Source organism: Protopterus annectens, chromosome 6.part1 (assembly GCF_019279795.1).
Source record: "Protopterus annectens isolate FY-2018-M chromosome 6.part1, PAN1.0, whole genome shotgun sequence".
NCBI classification, from domain to species: domain Eukaryota; kingdom Metazoa; phylum Chordata; order Ceratodontiformes; family Protopteridae; genus Protopterus; species Protopterus annectens.
The window spans coordinates 300,354,287-300,372,638 of record NC_056738.1 but is presented as its reverse complement, the minus strand read 5'-3'; the positions used below and the strand labels follow the sequence as shown (position 1 = coordinate 300,372,638).

General features: G+C 42.1%; 1 protein-coding gene across 1 annotated transcript in view; it reads right to left on the bottom strand.

Annotated features, from left to right (window-relative positions):
• Nucleotides 1–18,352, bottom strand: part of BARD1 (BRCA1 associated RING domain 1) — a 597,047-nt gene that overhangs the window by 479,258 nt on the left and 99,437 nt on the right. The window lies entirely within an intron of this gene.

Below are 18,352 nucleotides of genomic sequence, written 5' to 3'. Positions count from 1 at the left end.
TTTAGTTCCTTTGGACTGTATTCAGGAACAATACCTTTTCCACTTGTCAGCATGGGATTTTCTAGTACTGGGTCATCTGGCTTCACATATGACATCCAGGACTTGTTTGCTTAGGGTGGCCACTGGAGGAGAAGTCAAGGAATAAGCCAGGCTGCTAGATTCAGTCTGCAACTGTAGATGCAAGAACTCTCCCTCCTGCTGAGTCAGAATAGTTAGAATCTGGGGTAGGTGCCATGGAGGCAACGGGGACAGACAGCACAGTAGTGGGTACCAGTGTTGGTGTGGCCATTCTGGGGCAATCAGGATTGCCCTTGGTCTTTCCTCCCTTGAGTAATACTCTGGTCAGAAGAGGTAGAGGGGGAAATGCATAGATTGAGAGGTTTGCCCACTGGAAGGATAGGGCATCCACATTCCAGGCCTTGCTGTGAGGTTCCCTGGTGCAGAATTTGATGAGCTGGTGGTTGTAGGGGGAGGCAAATGGATCCACCTTCAGGGTACCCCATTTTTGGGTCACATGGTTGAAGGTGTTGTGGCTTAATTGCCAGTAGTGTGGGTCTAGGAGATTTCTGCTTAAGTTGTCTGCCAGAGAGTTTTGTTTGCCTGGCAGGAACTGAGCTTGCAGGTTAATATGCATGGCTGAGGCAGTGTTCCAAAGGGTCATGGCTAGCCTGCAGAGAGGGTAGGAGTGGGTTCCTCCCTGCTTGTTGATGTACCACATTACTGTGGTGGTGTTGGTTTTGATAAGCAGAGGCCCGGAGACAGCAGGGGACTGAAAGCTGTCAGAGCATGCTGAACAGCTAGCATCTCTTTTTGGTTGATGTGCAGATGAATTTGGTTTGGGCTACAATGGCTCTGAATGCACCTGTCATCCAGGTGAGCACCCCAGGCATAGACTGATGTGTCTGTGGTTAGGGTCTGGGCGGCATGGGGTTGTGATTGCATGCTGCTGCCCACCAAAGAAAATCTTTCCTTAGACAGGGTATCATTGGTATAATAGTTTCCAGGTTCTGTGAATGTTGACACCAAAGACTTTTTAAGTACCAATGAAGTTTCCTCATATGCAGTCTGGCATATGGAATTAGCAGAATGCAGGAGGCCATGAACCCTAGAACTTGCAGGATTTTCCTTGTGGATAACTGGGTTCTGGTGGCCAGTTGAGAGAAGTAGCCTGTCAGATAGGTTTGCTTTTCTGGAGTTAGAAATGCCATCTAGGATGCAGTGTCCAGGCTTGCTCCCAGGAATACAATTTTTTGACTGGGGACAAGTTTGGATTTCTTCTCGTTGACAGTGTACCCAGTGAGGTTAGTAGGACCTTTACAAATATCAGGTGCTGCAACAGCTTTTTCTGACCGTCTGCCTGAATCAGGCAGTTGTCCGAGTACGGGTAAATTTGAATATTTATTTGTCTGCAATAAGCAATAGCTGGAGCCAGCCTTTTTGTGAAAACTCTGGGAGCAGTGGACAAGCCAAAGGGTAGTGCAGAGAACTGATAATGCATATCCTACCCTGAAATGTAGATACTTCCTGCAAGAATCTCTGATGGGGATATGCAGATATGTCTCTGAGGTCTAGAATGGCTAACCAGGCATCTTTGGACAGCATAGGGAGAAGCTGCTGCATTGTGAGCATTTTGAATTTTGTTACCACCAAGAAGGTGTTTAGAATAGGTTGATCTAAGATTTGCCTGGTGCCCGCTTTTCTGGGTACTAGGAAAAAGCCTGGAATAGAACCCTTGGCCTATCTGATCTGCAGGGACAGGCTGAATTGCCCTCATGGAGAACATTGATTGAACTTGGTTTTTGTGCCTGTGCTTCACTGGTTTGGAGGAAGATCTGGGAATCCCTTTGGGGTTGGCAAGGTGGGGAAATAACATTTGTACCCCTGGGACACTATGTTGAGGACCCATCGGTCGTTGGTAATGGAGACCCAGTTTTCTGCATGGAAGGCAAGCTTTCCTCCTAGGGGCACGGATAGATGGGCAGAGGTGAGAGGAGGAGTTGAGTCACTGGGAATTCTTTCCATTAGGGGGTGGCTTAGCACTCCCTGGTTTAGAAGTGGAGGTTCTCCATTGTTTAGATCTCTGCATACCTAGAGACTGCTGTCTGGGGGGGGGGGGGTCTATTATTCCTAGGTCTTGTTTGAAGTGGCCTTGAGGGGGCAGGAAAGGATCAATGTTTTGCGGGACAATGTCTACTGAATCTTGGAGACTGAACTTGCAAAAAGTTTGTCTGCATAGATTTAGCTTTTTCTTCCATCTTTTTTTAAAACCTCTTCTGCTTCGGTGCCAAACAGATAGTCTTTGTTCAAAGGTGCATCCAATAATTTAGATTTGACATGATCTGGCAAGGTCTGTTCCTTAAGCCAAGCATGCCTTCGAAGTACAGAACCTGTGACTGCTGCCCTGCAGGTTGCTTCTAGGGTGTCAAACCCACATTGCAGGGTATGCTTACTGATTTGGTTTGTAGAATGCATAAGTTCCTGTAAATCTTTATTTTCTGCACAGTCAGGGAAGGTAGATAATTTCTGTTTAATGAGTCCCATGGTATGTGGCTGGTATTTCAGCATATGGAACTAACAATATAATACTCTAATGGCAAGATTTGCAGAAGTATATACTTTTTTTACCCCATCTGTCTAAGGCTTGAGAATCATGTCCGAGGGGGTGGGATTCTTAGCTGTAGTTGCTTTTATTCCTATAGTCCCCTGGGAGATTACCTCTGGGTCAGCAGTAGGACTCTTGAAAAGAAATTTGTGAGAGTCAGGGGCTCTGTAATACCGGTCATGTTTCCTGAGAGCAGGAGGTAAAGTATCTGGTGTTACACTGGATTCTATAACAACATAATCCACAATATCCAGGACAGGAGCTATAGCTAAGGGTCTGTGCTGAGGTAAATCTAAAAATTCCCCGAGTCTCTTTTTGGACTAAGGGCAATCCTGGCATTCCCAATGGAAATGTTCTTTCAAAGTATGTAAAGTTTCACCAAAAGAAAAATCCTTGGAGGAGAGGCAGAAGGAATTAATTCCACTGCATCTGAATCCTCATAAGCAGATAAGGGCATGTCTTCATAATCAGAAACCTGAGAGTAGTCGGACTCTTGGTCAAATAAAGGTGCTGGGGACAAGTCTCTTTCTTTTAGCAGGAGTAGGCTGTCTGCCCCTAATCAGCATGATAAGGTCTTCTGCCATTTTAAGCATCTGTTTTAGAAAGAAATGAAGATGCGAAAGAAGTCGGTTTGTGTCAAATATCGGTAGTGAGAAGAACTTCCTCAGAAGCCGGTGCCTGTACAGCAGCTCCAGACCCATCCAAGGTAAAGACATCCGTGGGTTCCGTAGTCAGAGTGTGTCGTGCCATACTGGACTCCTAACGGGTCCTGGTAGCGGCCTGCGAATCCATCGATGTAGGCATCAGGGATGCAAAAGTGCCTCACTGAGAACCGGCGAACTGGCGACTAGCTTAACGGAAGGGTCATAGGCAGTTTTGGACCTGTGCGGTCTGGCTCTGTCTTTATCCTTGCGTTTTTTCGGAAGATTGGTAGTCGGATGGCTTACTGAAGTTATTTCAGAATACGGAGATCGAGAGCGAAAGTATTTAGCTACAATAAGGGTCTAATGACGAATAGTTTGGGCACTGAACAAAGCACAAAACCGGCAATGAGGGATGTCGTGGTCTGGGCCTAAACAGGTGACTCGTTAAGAATGGAAATCTCGGTGTGGTATTTGCTTTCCACAGGAGAGACCATTGTTAACTTTTTCTGACATCGGTTAGAGCAAAAAAAAAAAGGATCCTCAATGGGGTACTTGGCTTTAGAAGACTTAAACTTCAATTACGGAAATGAAAAATTCAGGTAGCAGCCGACCGGCACTCGTGCGAACTGCTTCTGCTTTGGGGCTCCGCGGCAAGAAAGACTGATGTAATTGCGTCGGCTGCCTGTTTTTATACCACTGACGATCTGATGTCAGTCCTGGAGCAACAGCAACTGATGCAGAATTACTAAGCCACTGATATTCGGGCCGAATGAGGGCTACCCCTGGCAGGATAACCCAACTGCAATGACTGCACAGTGAAACATGAAGAACATCTGGCTACCTAAATTAAGATTTGGAATGTGTAGTTAACATATTGCAAGTCATGGAAACACTTGATCTGACATGCAATCAAAACCCAAGGACCATTATGACTCGAGAATCCACTGCAAAACCATATATAAAGTCTAGCAAAAAGGACTAGGTAAAGTATAGTTGCTATTAATTCCAAGTACTTGACACAGAGAACTGCTGAAAATGTGCTCAAATGAAAGTGGAGGCATTATCTGCAGAACTGAAAAAGCTCTTTCCTGCATAATATAGTGTTGATAAATATGAAGATCTCCAGTGGCTTCATCTAGGATTTGGCTAAGGTTGTGGTTACTGCCAAGGACATGGCACAGATGGGGTTAACCCATGATAACATGAGGCCCTCAATCACTGTGGAGGAGGCACAGCTGTCCAGGTAAACACCTTAACTACTTGCAGCTTCTAAGCAGATGCAACTATGGCCAAAGTACAGCCAATGCCGTGGTGTGAAGGTATGAAGCCCTAACTGTGGCCTAGGCACCCTTGGTTTGATTAGTGGCTCAGGTATCTGACTCACTAGCAAGAGGAGTACAGGCATGCCCATCATTGTAGGGAGGGGGTGTAGCCAAGCAAGTCTCAGTTACTCACTAGCGATGGCTGGGTACAAGGCACTATCCTTAGGCATCAGAGGCATTGTCTGAGCACCTGTGGAAGTAGGATAATACAACAACACATCCCAACTGCACATCTGGCCCTAGGTATATGCATGCACACAAGGGGAGGAGACGTTAGGGTGTGAAAGAAAGCAAGATAATACTGTCGCAGGTGACTATCTTCTCATCCACTCCAATCATAGGTTGAAGTTAGCATCAGGAAGGAAAGGAGAATATGGTATACTTGAGAGGAAGACAGGCCCAAGGGACAGCCAATAGCCAAACAGATAAAAAGAAAACACCATGGTCATCTTAGGGATGGTGATAACCCCAAGAGAAACACCTCAGAACTGACCGCAACTGGCTCCCACCCAGGGGCATAAAAGCCTTCTTGACTCCTTTGCAATTGTTTAAAGTACAAGAAGGTGTCTTGAAGATCCAAAAAGCATAGCCTATTGCCTCCTGAAACAAGCAAGCTTCAATTGTGTCATAATTTAGAATTTTTTTCCTGGGGACAAACTAGCAAAGGCCAAAAATATCCAAGTACACCTTAGGTTCCTGGAATCCTTTTTAGTTTCAAAGGATCTGGAGTAATATCAAGATTCTCCCTGGTCTGATGAGGTTTCCTGATGGCCCACTTCTGAAAAAAAAATTAAGACCCTCATTGCTGCACTTTTTTGATTAGGTGAGATATTGGTAATAGGATGTCAGTATTGGAAAAGAATGAGGAAGGGAATTTTGTAGCCTCTGAATATAATTGTCTGAATCCACCTGCTTTGCATCATGATCAGCCACACAAAATGGAAGAACAATCTTCCTCTGACTTGACTACAGGGTGGGATAGTCAGGCACACCTTCAGGGAACGTGCTGCTGCTGTTCCAAAGAACCTCAATACCTCTGATTTTGTTCAGAATTTCTACTTCTGTGTGGATGCCATTTCTGGAAGTTACCATGGTCGCATTTGTTCTTTATAGACTGTTGATTTTTCTGCTGTGGTTGGCCATAACTGTACTATAACAGAAGCAGAATCTTCTACATCTTGGATAAGGTGTATTGTAGATTCTCAAACTGAAAGCAAACAGCTGAGAGTTTTTTTTTTCCAGTTTCGCACTATTCTCCAGTTTCTTCTTAACTTAAGGAACCAAAAGATCAGTTCCATTAAACAAGGCATTACTATAAAAAAGAAAGGGGGAAAAAAGCATTTGAAATTATCAGCCAAACTGCTGAGGTACCACTAAAAGTGGTATCATATGGTGATACCACTACTCAATGCCCTTGATGCACCATCCACAGAAAAGGGTGTCAAACACATGGTAAGCTAAACAAGGATGGAAGCAATAGCTGCCTGAGAAGTGAGCTTGTAATTGCACTCTGTGTTCAGAAGCTTTCCCAGTAACTTGCTCACCTCATCTTTAAGATCATACTGGAAACACAACATATAAGAAAGGCAGAAAAGCTCCCAGAAAAAAAAAAACAGAATGTACAAGATGAGTACTAAGGGAGGTTTGGAGGAAGTGAATGTTGTGGTTCCTGTTCCTTGTGTCAGGGGCTGCGGGCATGTCTGTGGGTGTCCTTCCACTTGTCTGGGTGGTTGTTCATCAGGGGAAAAAAGTGGAGTCAGACAGTTATATTCAGAGGTTACAAAATCCCCTCTCTCATTTTCTCTCATCACATCCAAAATCCTTGCAATGTTCTTGGCTCCTTGTCCAGAAAATGCATAAACAACTTTGAAGTCTTAGTGCCTTACCAGAAAATGAAAGCTGGAGTCTGGACAAAATAGTTCCAGTCCTTAGAAGACTAGCAAATCCTATCATGTCTCCAAGAAGCAGGTATCATATTTGCTTCCCTACATATCCTTATTACTACAAATATCATCTTGTTCACAGTAGGTCAAACCCAGGAAATTACCGGAGAGGCTAAAAAGCCTCCATAAAATCCTCTCTAGAGATTTGGGAGGTGTGGCCATTGTAACATTGTCTGCGTAACCTCTAGCATTCAAATTTTACGTCATCCAAGAAAGATGTCGGGGACTTTCCTACATTTCCATTGTCGGCATCTGACAGGGGGTCTGCAAAGGGGAGTTGCCATGTTTCTCGTTGCACAGGTGATTCCTTCTCAGTCGTCAATGGGGATGGTTCCAAAGAGGAAGAGCAATCAGAGTTATATCTAAAGAGACTCATGTGATCTCAATGACTGCATTCTGATCTTCTTTTCAAATGACCAGACCAAGAAAGAGCAGAATCAGGATGGGAAAGTGCCTTGGATTGAGGCAGGACCTAGGACCTCAAGACCTGAAGCAAAGACAGGTGAAGGCTCCTGCAAAGATGTATGCGATGTCAATGTCAAGATCGAAGTAGAAAACCCATTCAGTTCAGAGGAAGAAGAATGTAACAGCAGGTATCAACAAAACCCAGAACCAACGTTGACATCAATTTAAAGCTCAATAATATCAATATCGACAGGTTACTCAGGACAAAGACTAGAAAGTACAGTTCTGTAAGAACTTATAACAACAGATGTTCTAGTTTTCAATGTTGTAGTATTCTTTACATGTCAGATATCCTGCCAAGGACAGACAAACATCTGGCCAACATACCAAAACCTTTACACTTTCCAGGTGCCATCTGTCAGACGGCGTAAGGTACACATGTGATGTACAAGTGCCAAATCCTCACAAATGAATTGCCCAAAAACCAGAGCAACCGAGAGGAAAAGCAAAGGTATGTACATCCAGGAATGGAAGCAGCAATAAAAAAAATAGGAAAGACCCTTCAAGTCAGAAGGAAAAGAGAGAGGGACAGAATACCTCAACAGTGAAAAGTAACACCCACTATTATGGTTAAGTTCTTACACAAGTGTACCATGCCCTTCCTCATTATTGTTGCAGTATTCTTCACATCTGGGAGAAAGTAAAAGCTACTAGGCAAGATAGGAGGAGGAAGCCACAGAGAAGCCTCCCAAGAACCCCTGAAGAAGGCCCAGGCAAAACCCACCATGGCCCTTGAAATCGCATCAAAGTTGTAATGTTTAGTAAAGGTATATACAGAAGACCAAGTAGCAGATTCCAAAATGGATCTAGTATCCAAACCCTTGAAAAAAGCATCAGGAGATGTGATCTCCCTGGTAGAATGAGCAAGAACAGAGGAAGAAAGCCACTCGCCATGAAAGGGACAGCAAACAGAAATTGCCAGAGAGATCCAGGAGGAGATGGTTTGCTTAGAAACAGCCAAATCCAATGCCCTGGAATGAAAAGAAAAAGCTGCTCAGATTTCCTGACATCTTTCATCTTACCAAGACAATACCTGTTGGAGATTTTCTTTAAACTGTAAAGCTGACTGGTCTCATATATTTTTTGATTGATTGTATTAATATAAAAAAATTCTGGGAAGAAATTACTATTTTTCTCCAAGCTATATTCACAGATACCTTTATTTTAACCAAATATTTAGTTCTCTTAAATGTTAATGATATTAATGGAATGAATAAAAAAGATCTATACCTACTTTGGTCCATACTAGCTGTGGCAAGGAAATGTATAACTAGAAAATGGAAGTCTTCACAAGAACCTACTCTGGAAGGATTCTTGAGATTGATGGAAGAAACAGAGACATCAGAAATCAAGGTGAAGGGATTGATCATTTTACCTAAACATGGACAAACAATACTTGGGGAAAATGTTTAACTCTTATTGAGACATTAAAATGAACCCTAAAGAATTAATGTGTAACTTTATACTTTATTAATTGAATATTATACATTTTTGTTACTAATTTCATATATTTTATTAAATTTTTTCCCTCCTTTGTTCAGGTCAATTGTACATAGTGTATATAAAGGTTTATAATACTTGTTTATTGATGATTGTATTGTTAAACATTATATTTGAAAAAAAAACAAAAAAAAAAAACAAACAATACCTGAGCTGTCTGTGCAAATCCAAAATGTGAAGAATTCTCTCGCTAGCATTTTGTGGAGAGGGAAAAAAGAAGGCGAATGAATTGCTTGATTCAAGGACAATCGTTAACCACCTTGTGCATAAAAGAAGGATTAGTACAGAGAGACAGATCTTGTCTTTGTGGGGGAAAAAAAAACGGAACTGCCATGAGTGCCTGAAGTTCAGAGACCCTCTTGGCAGAAGTAAGAACCAACAGCAGCACTGTTTTCAAAGTGCAGTGCAACAAGGAAGAGGAAGGTGCAGGCTCATAAAGAAACAGAGTTAATTTTTCAAGAACAAAATTAAGGTCCCAAGGAAGAACAGGTTTTCTTGGGGGCCCTAGTATGAAAGACTCCTTTCAAAAATTGACTGACTTCAAAATAAGAAGTAAGGGACAGATTCAAAGGCAGACAAGAAGAAATTGCTGACATGAGCTTTAACAGATGGAATATGCTGGACCAGAACTGAGCAACTGACACAATGAAAGGACTGTAGGAATACCCACAGAAAATGGGTTCAGGTCACATTTGAGACACCAAACAGAAAATCTCTTTCATTTAGGCAGATAGGATTTTCTAGTTGTAGGTTTTCTGGCCTCCTGCAAAACCCAAAGCATGTCATTGGAAAACCGGTGTCCAAAAGGGATCAAAAACGTCACCCAGAGAATCAACTGAAAAGTGGGCAGGTGAGGGTGAATAAGATACCCGTTCTTCCATTTAGCCAGATAGGATTTTCTAGTAGTAGGTTTTCTGTCCTCCTGCAAAACCCGAAGCACGTCCTTAGAAAATTCTGGTGTCTAAAACGAATCAAAACCCTATCACCCAGAGTGTCAACTGAAAACTAGGCAAGTGAGGGTGAATAAGAGATCCCTTGTCCTTTGTGAGACGATTCATCCTGTATGGTAACTTGTGGTGACTGCCCCAGGCCAGATGAAAAAAAGGGGAATCAGTGCTGTCTGAGCCAAAGGGGAGTCACCAACAAGATTTTGGACCTGTCCCTCATGATTTTGTGCAGGACTTTTTGGTAGCAGAGTACAAGGGGGGTTAGGCATATGGGAACATCTCCTTCCAAGAAAAAGACAGGGCATCTACTTTTCAAACCAGAGGACTTGGCACTTGGGAATAGAACTGGCGAACTGTGTGTTCAGAGGGGAGGAAAAATATCTACTTGAGGAGGGTCTACTTCAGAACATAGAAACCAGAGATCATCGAAGACCACATCATTGAGATGAAATAAATGAAAACCCAGTTCGACAGACCAGATCAATGATGACCTTCCCAGGGTAAGTAATCACTCAACACACAAAGCCTAAACCACACTATTCTAAACCCGCCTGGGTGGGGTGGGGGGTGCCCCCCACCAACTAAGTATACAATCTCCAAGACTGCACTACAGCTGGAAAAAGGGCAAAGTTCATCTTCACGGCCAACAGGTGACTTACCCTGGGAAGATCTTCGTTGATCCGGTCCTTCGAAGTGGGTTTTTGTTTATTTTGTCTCGATAATGTGGTCTTCAATGATCTTGGGTTTCAATATTCTCACAAAGACCCCTTGAAAAGTACTCCCTGATTTACTGTGTGTCCAGGAACACCTCCCTGTGAAACATTTATCAGTGACTATCTGCCCTGAATCTGCACAAACTGTCTGCCACAAGATTGGGAATGTAAACAGTCTGAAGAAATAATGGCAGACTGCAAGGTCCCAAGCCTGAAGAGTAGCCTGCAAAAAAGGTAAGACCTTGTGCCTCCTTGTTTGTTGATGATGTATCACATGACTGTGGTATTGTCTATGAAGATCTGTAGAGGGGCTGGAACTCAGAAAAACAGGAAGGCATAAAAGGCCAAAATGAGAGTGCATCTTCTTGATGTTGATATGGTTTGCCAGTTACTGATGAGACCAAGGTAACTGGACCTTGAGGTTGTTGGAGGAAGCTCCCCAAATTAGAACAGATGCATCCATATTCAGTTCCTGACTTGGAAGAGAAACATGAAAAGACAGACCTGGATTAAAGAAAATTTTGTGAATCTAATATTGGAGCTCGAGCTTTAGACAGGCCAAGAGAGGAACAGGAAAATTCAGAGGATAGCAGTGCTAAAGCCAAACAGTCTTGAGATACAATTGAAAATTTCTCATATGGAGTCTGGTGAAGGGAGCCATGGAAATAACATGTGTCAAACCCCAAAATTTGCAGAAAGTCCCTTGCAGAAAGGACTGGGAGAGGGAGAATAGACTGAAAATGAGCAAGAAAAAAAGATCTTGAGGAGGGATACAAGCCATCACTGGTATGATCTGAATCCTGCATCCCAAAAACACTTTATCTTGAGAGGTGGTCAACACAGACATTTTCAGATTCAAGGTAAACCCCCACATTGTGAAGCAGCAGCAGCAGCGCAGTGAAGTCAGTATCCCAAAGCAAGAGCTGCCGAGAGAGGGCCTGAATCAAAAGGTCATCGAGATAAGGGAATATATGAATTCCCTTGTAGTCTGCAGAACAATACCACTGGGCCAGACGTTTGGTAAAAGCCCTTGGAGCTGTGGAAAGACCAAAACGTAACGCAGAGAACTGATAATGTGAGGAAAAGAAAAATGTAAAACTTCCTTGAGAGAGGATGAATAGGAGTATGCAGATAAGCTACGGGTTGGGAGGGTGGCCTAATGGTTAAGGTGTTTGCCTTACAAACACAAGGTGCAGGGTTTGAGCCTCACAAGGGATAATTGGCTAGGCTTAAAATGGCTTGCAAGGGCAGTTAGCTTAGTACTAACCTATGAACCTATAAGCATTCTTCAAATATAGGGACACTAGAAAAGCAACAGAGGAAACCATGTCTGGAGAGACAACATCCTAAAGGAAGGAACTTTTAGAAAGGTGTTGAAAAAGCAGGAATCAAGAATGGGCCTTAAAGAACCCTCCTCCTGGGTGCCAGAAACATCTTAGTATAAAAACTCATGCCCTGCTGGGAACAGGGTGGATGGTTCCCTGAACGAAAAGATCATGAAGAACCAAAAGAAAATGAAGCAGCTGACAAGGTGGTGGTTGAAGAAAGCCTGAGAAAGGGGAGACGGGACTTACAAACTATAAAATATATATTTTGGAAAGTGGAAAGCACCCAGAAGTCCGTGGTGATGGACGAAAATGGAATTATCAGATATGTAGTTAATAAGTTGGATGAAAATGAGTGTAATAAAATAGAAAAGAACAGGCTTCAAGGTAAACTAAAACAAAGATTACGGGAAAAAACCCGGAGGCCAGGCAAACAGGTTGAATGCACAGCAAATTAAGTCTGGTCAGAAGGCCCATTTGCAGAGCATTATGTGCAAAAAGACACAGGCTAGTAGCTTGGGAAAGTTCTGGGTGCCAAGCTAATGCGCAACAGCATTAATATTGTTGATGCTGAGGATGGACCTCCTCATAAAGTTTTCATCACAATGTCACCTTTGTTCCATGCAAACACCTCTGTCTTCCATTATAGATAGGTAGTAGCCCTTCGGTACATATATAAATTAGGAGCAAATACTGGGGGGAAAAAGTTCTAATCATGTCTCACTCTTCTAAGCAGTACTAATGCTCTTGCATCACTTTAACCCACATGCAATAATATATAAATTGTTCAACCCCCAGCCAGCATAACATCAGCCATTTTGACTGTTTCACAGTCAAATTTCTCCATTGAAAACACCAACATACTTTTACTTGTCCTTTGCCGTCACCATCCCCTCCCCCATTACTATAGTGATAAATCTGAGCTTGGAATAGCTCTCGAGACAGATATGGAATGCTCTTTTCATCCTTGATATAATGTTACAAGCTATTAAAACAGTTTGCAATATCCCATTCTGTGCTCATATAATAGTAGTACATAACTATCTATCTTGAATGTGCTGAATAAAATAAAAGGCTGAATGAGCTCTGGTAGGAACCTGTAAGTGACGAAACTGAGAAGATGTGATTTAAAAAAAAAAAACAGCAAGTACCAAACACTGACCTGCTTTAAAGGTTGACCCCCCCCCCAAGCAATAAGATTCCCTCACCATGCCCCAAGATTCTCACTACACCTTTCTGAACATACTGGAAAATATTAATATACAACCAAACACCCTAATACTGGGGGATTTCAACTACCCTGCCATTAACTGGGAAAACTCGTGTAGCAACACCTTTGCCCAACGGTTCTTGGAATTCATAAATTCCAGTGCACTGGATCAACTAATCCATAGTCCCACCAGGGGCACCAATATCCTAGACCTGGTCATTACTAACATGGGAAATCGATGCTCCACACCTATGGTCACCCCCTCGTTGGTCAGGTCAGACCATAAGCTAATCACCCTTCACATCCATATCCCACCCCCACCCCCCAGTAAGGAAACCTCCATAAAAGACTTCTCCAAAGCCAACTTCATGCTACTTAAGTCAGAAGTTAGCAACTTCATGACACCCATGCAGATGGGAACTGAAAGTTCGACTGCTGAGTACTACACTAAGGCAATGTACGAGCACATCCACTCATTCATGAATCTTGCCATCCCAAATAGAACCAAGATGCTCTCCTCCCAAAAAAAAAAAAAAAGAAGCCAATCTGGTGGTCCCCTGCCATAAACTTTACAACAAAAGGAAGAAACTGTTGCAGAACAGAGGAAAATCCCAGGATGCAAAAAACTCCCTTACCAGCCTCAGTAAGAAGCTGAGATCCCTCATAAAATCCTCCAAAGCTAGTTACGAAAATAAAATTGCCAAAGATTCCAAAGACAACCACAAGGCATTCTATAACTATGTCAAGAATCTAAATGGCAATGCTCGGATCTAATCTGAGCTACAACAGAATTGAATTAAATATACTGATCCCAAGGATATTACCAATATCCTGGCAGATAGACTCAGTGCCAACTTCACCACCCTCTCACCCCCTAAATGGCCCATCTCAATACCGGAAGATTGCCAAATTCCGGTAATAACGGTCACACGGGTAAAAAACGCACTCTCTAAAGCCATACAGCATCCATGGGACCAGATGACATCCCGGGCTGTGTACTACATGAACTACAAAATGAACTGGCACCTCACCTAAGTGTCATGTTTAATCATACCCTCATCTCAGGCTTCGTGCCCACTGAATGGTGCACAGCTACAGTTATCCCACTCCACAAGGGGGGATCCACCTTGGATCCCGGGAACTACCGCCCCATCAGTCTGACGAGCTTGATCTGCAAGGCCATGGAACGTATTATCATGGAACTTATAAACAAAGACATTGGCAACCTTAAAACACTGGACCCCACCCAGTTTGGGTTTGTGAAGGGCCGATCTTGTCTCCAGAACCTAATTGACTTTTTCGAATCAGTCTCCAGAGCTGTGGACGAGGGTAAGGCAGTCCACACAGCCTATATGGACCTCGCCAAGGCCTTTGACACCATCCCCCAACTCTGGAATCATAGATAAACTTACTAAGCTGGGCATTAATCCCAAAGTCACTCGATGGGTTGCCAACTGGCTTACTGAACCCACACTGTAAAAGTAGCTGACTCCAAATCTAGCTCCAGGCATGTGACAAGTGGAGTACCACAGGGTTCAGTCCTGGGACCGCTCTTGTTTGGCATCTGCTTCTCTGAAGTACAGGCCAACACCAATGGACTCTGGCTAACAAAGTTCGCAGATACTGCAAACTGGGAGCCATTATTGAATCCCCAAATGATGTGGATACTCTACAAAAGGGCCTTACAGAAAGAGATGCTTGGTGCCAGAGCCATGGGCTCAAGCTCAATGCCAAGAAGTGTACAGTTATCCCCTTTGGGAAAAAACATGTACCCGTGAATTACCACATAGGTGGCAGTACACTAAACACTGAAAATGTGATGAGACTTAGGGACGCAGGTGGACAGTGGTCTCATCTTCAATAACCACATTGCCACAACAGTCAGGAAATCCTTCTACTGGGCACACCACATCACTAAGGGCTTTTCATCAAGAAAAAAGGAGGTCATTGTCCCACTGTACTCATCCCTCATTAGACCCACTATAGAATACAACGCCCAATTTGGTATGTACCTCTCAAGACATCTGCAACAACTGGAAAGGCTGCAGAATTACCTCACTAAAAGAATCACAGGCCTAAAGCAGATGCCCTATGCTGACCGCCTTAAAAAAACCCAGCTATACTCTGTCGCATATCATCTACTCCGAGGCAATCTCTACTTAACATACAAGGCCATGTCAAACCCAGAGCTGTTGGACATGCTACACAAAGAAATCCCAATCCCTCAGAGCCACACACTCCAGGGATCTAAACCTTGTCATCACAATAAAACAAAACATGCTGGAGGGATAGGTTCCTGACCCAGAAACTCCCCAGACTCTGGAACAGACTGCCCATACATGTCAAGCAGAGCACCTCTTTGGCCCTCTTCAAAAGAAACCTAGATGTTCGGATGGGAAAAAGGAAATTCACCCGGGGATCACGTCAGTTGCCCTGCTAGACAGGGGTCCAGGAAAGTAAATAGTGTGGGAAGAAATAGCCAGGGAATGGTTATGGCTAGGCTTGTATAGGCCCTAGGGCCAATAGCCTAGTACCAACCTATGGTAATGTGCATGCAACAAAAATGTGTTACGAGGCAGCGGATAAATAAAAACTGCCGTAAATGTTCACGAAATTCCAAACTAAGTGTTGTAGAATGGTTATATTTGGTGTGTTGAGGGGGAAAAATGTCGTTGAAGCCTAAATTGTTCATCAGTATGAAAAATAGGACATCTGCTAGTGTTACCATTTGGAACTATGACCACCACTGAAGTAATGTTCAAAAATGTGTACATGTGGACTACAAAAAGAATTTGCAAATAGATGTTTTGGTGAGCAAACAAAGTTTGTTTTGGTTTGACAAATACAGCGGTCACAACAGATTACCGTTAATATCAGTTGACACTATTCAACATTTACTAAAAGCCTACATTTACTAAACTTAACAAAGAGAATATTTCCCAAATACAAGGCACAGCTTTTCTTGTGTCTATAATTAATTTATTCCAAGAAAAAAAGTTAATATGACATCGAGGTCTGCAAAAGACAAATATAATTTTGAAAATGCAAGACATAGTAAATATTGCATTAGTACTACCTGGTTAACCTTACATGAAATGTTACTTATCAAGAAACTTGCAAATGCATTGAAAATTAACAAATGCTTTTTTAACTGAAGAATAACTATTTTAAATATTCTTTCTGCAGTTATACCTAATGCTGATGCATTTTTCAAAAGTGCCTCCTTAGTTTCAGTAATTTTATTTAATTCTTTCTGGACAACATAGATACAGTTTTGTATACAAGTTCTGAAATGCATTTTAGTTGTTTTAATTCTGTTGTGATAAAGATTCAGTCTTTCAGGAGAACAAAATACAGCTACACAAAAGGCTTCTCTCAATGGGTTCCCTTCACGATTTTGAATTCCCAAAATTTCGAATTTCATATGGTCGAGACCATATGATCGAAATTTTAGAACTTCGAAATTCTGAAAGGAGATCTGCCTACAGCGTGGAACGGGAAATTCTCCCTTTTCCTCGCTGTAGTGCAATCTCGGAGTTGGTATATTTAAATAGCGGGGGTGCAGAGGGGCTTGCCTCCGTGCCGTGCAAAAACGTTTAGGAGCATAATTGTGTGTTCCTTTTGGATTTATTTCAGAGTTTCAAAGTTCTAAATCTTTGATCATATGGTCTCGACCATATGAAATTTGAAGTGCTGGGAATTCGAAATTCTGAAGTGAATCCCTCTCAATATATACTGGAAATGGGATAGGTAAGGGCTTTTTTTATAACAAACTCTTTACAGTAAGAGAAGAAACATTGCTATGGCAGAGTACAGTACATATCAGTGGGGACAGTGTTTAAATTTTCACCTTGTGCGGTGGGTCAGACTTACTGGAGTATGACTGACATTACAGACTAAGGCAGTACTTTATACCCTGTAACCCTGTCCTTGGTTCCAACAACCTGAACACCAATGAAAGAAACGGCAAATAAAATCCAGCCAATAGTTAGGTAAGCCCACTAGTCAGATTGGCAACTTTTCTGCGGCAACCATTGAGTGTGTTCCTCTCAACGAACTAGTGTGTTGCCAACAGAAATCAACAGACTCAAACTTAGTACTACAAAAAGAAGCACATTAGCAGCTCATACGTACTAAACCTTGGCACAGAAATGATTAAAATACAGCTGCAGTCACCTGCAGAATGAAATGTGGTGCTGTTTTACTATGCCTCCACAACAAACACAACTATTATTTCATTGAACTATAACAAACTGGAAGATTATGCATTATGCATTAGCTATAGCATACCTCTCAAGCTCTTAAGCACAATAAATCTGGACAAAGCCATAAATAATTGCGGCACAAGATCACAAAAACAGGAATAAGTTTTAAATATTGCAGTTATCAACATAGAACATTGATAAAATAGTAGGTTTTGCATTACCATGAATTTGAAGTTTCAGACTTTATACCCTTCAGAAATGTCTTATTTTCTGAGTTCAGCCCTCAACTATTTGCCAGAAAATCAAATATTTTATGAGGAACAAACCAAAAATATGAGATGAAAATATGTACAGATGAGAGGTATGAACCATAGCAATGCAATGTAGGACTGTTATGCATTCGATAGTAAACCAGAATGTGCCAATGTGTGGTGAGAAAAGCACTGCATTCTACTTGACTTGTGCAGACTTTCTATCACATCTTGAACCACGAGTATTTTATTCCAGGGGCTCCTGTAACACTGAAACACACAAGTTATTTTTTTTTTGAGGCAAAGATCTCATTGGGCAACCCATGCTTCTAAAATGTTGAGACATTTGAAAGTCTGAGTATTTTTGTCTTCAGAGCTACTAAAGCATCACAACTTGCATTAGGAGTACAAAATGTGAAGTAGCAATGTGGCAGCCATAGGCATGGTCATGGAAAGGGTTCTGCCCTCAAATGTACACAGAATCACCAGCCAGTGACCCTTACGGATCTGCACAAATCTTAACCGATAGCTAAAATCAATTCTGGGTGGACTATGCATCTCTCAAAGAATCAGAAACTTGAGTCAAATTTTACCTCAGGGTAACATTGTTACATGCAATTTTTTTTTTTTTGCTTTACAGAGGACTAATAAATGCTTTTCCTCCCGAACAAAAGCTACACCTGTTATATGATGGAAAAAAGTGCTACTGCTTTAGGTTATTGAAACCTTATTAAATGAAGAAATATCTGATATGACATGTCAAAGTGTATATGAGAAGCATCTACACTTCTATAGAAATGTTTAACTGAATTTGCCTGAAAGAAATGGAAAAGTTTTTCCTTATGAAGACAACAACAAAAAAGGAACTGCAACACAGTACGTAACTGCCACCTCGAGCCTCACTTATGGTCCTGCGCAAATGTCATGTAGTCAGATTCCCATACACTACTATACCGTTTGAAAATAAAGCAGATAACAAATGTCAGTGCTGTAAAGCTGCATTGTCTCTCTTATTTTTGCATTTTCAAATATCAACTATTACAAGTGCTATGAGACAACATTTGAGATTTTTTGAGCTATGTAGATAATTTATCATAACATTGTTCAAGTTGATGTAATGTGCAATCACCCATGCATGTTGCACTTATTATTTTGACAATCACTGCCGATACAAACATTTTACAATTGCAGCAGTAGCGTTGTTGCCTCACAGCAAGAGGCTCTC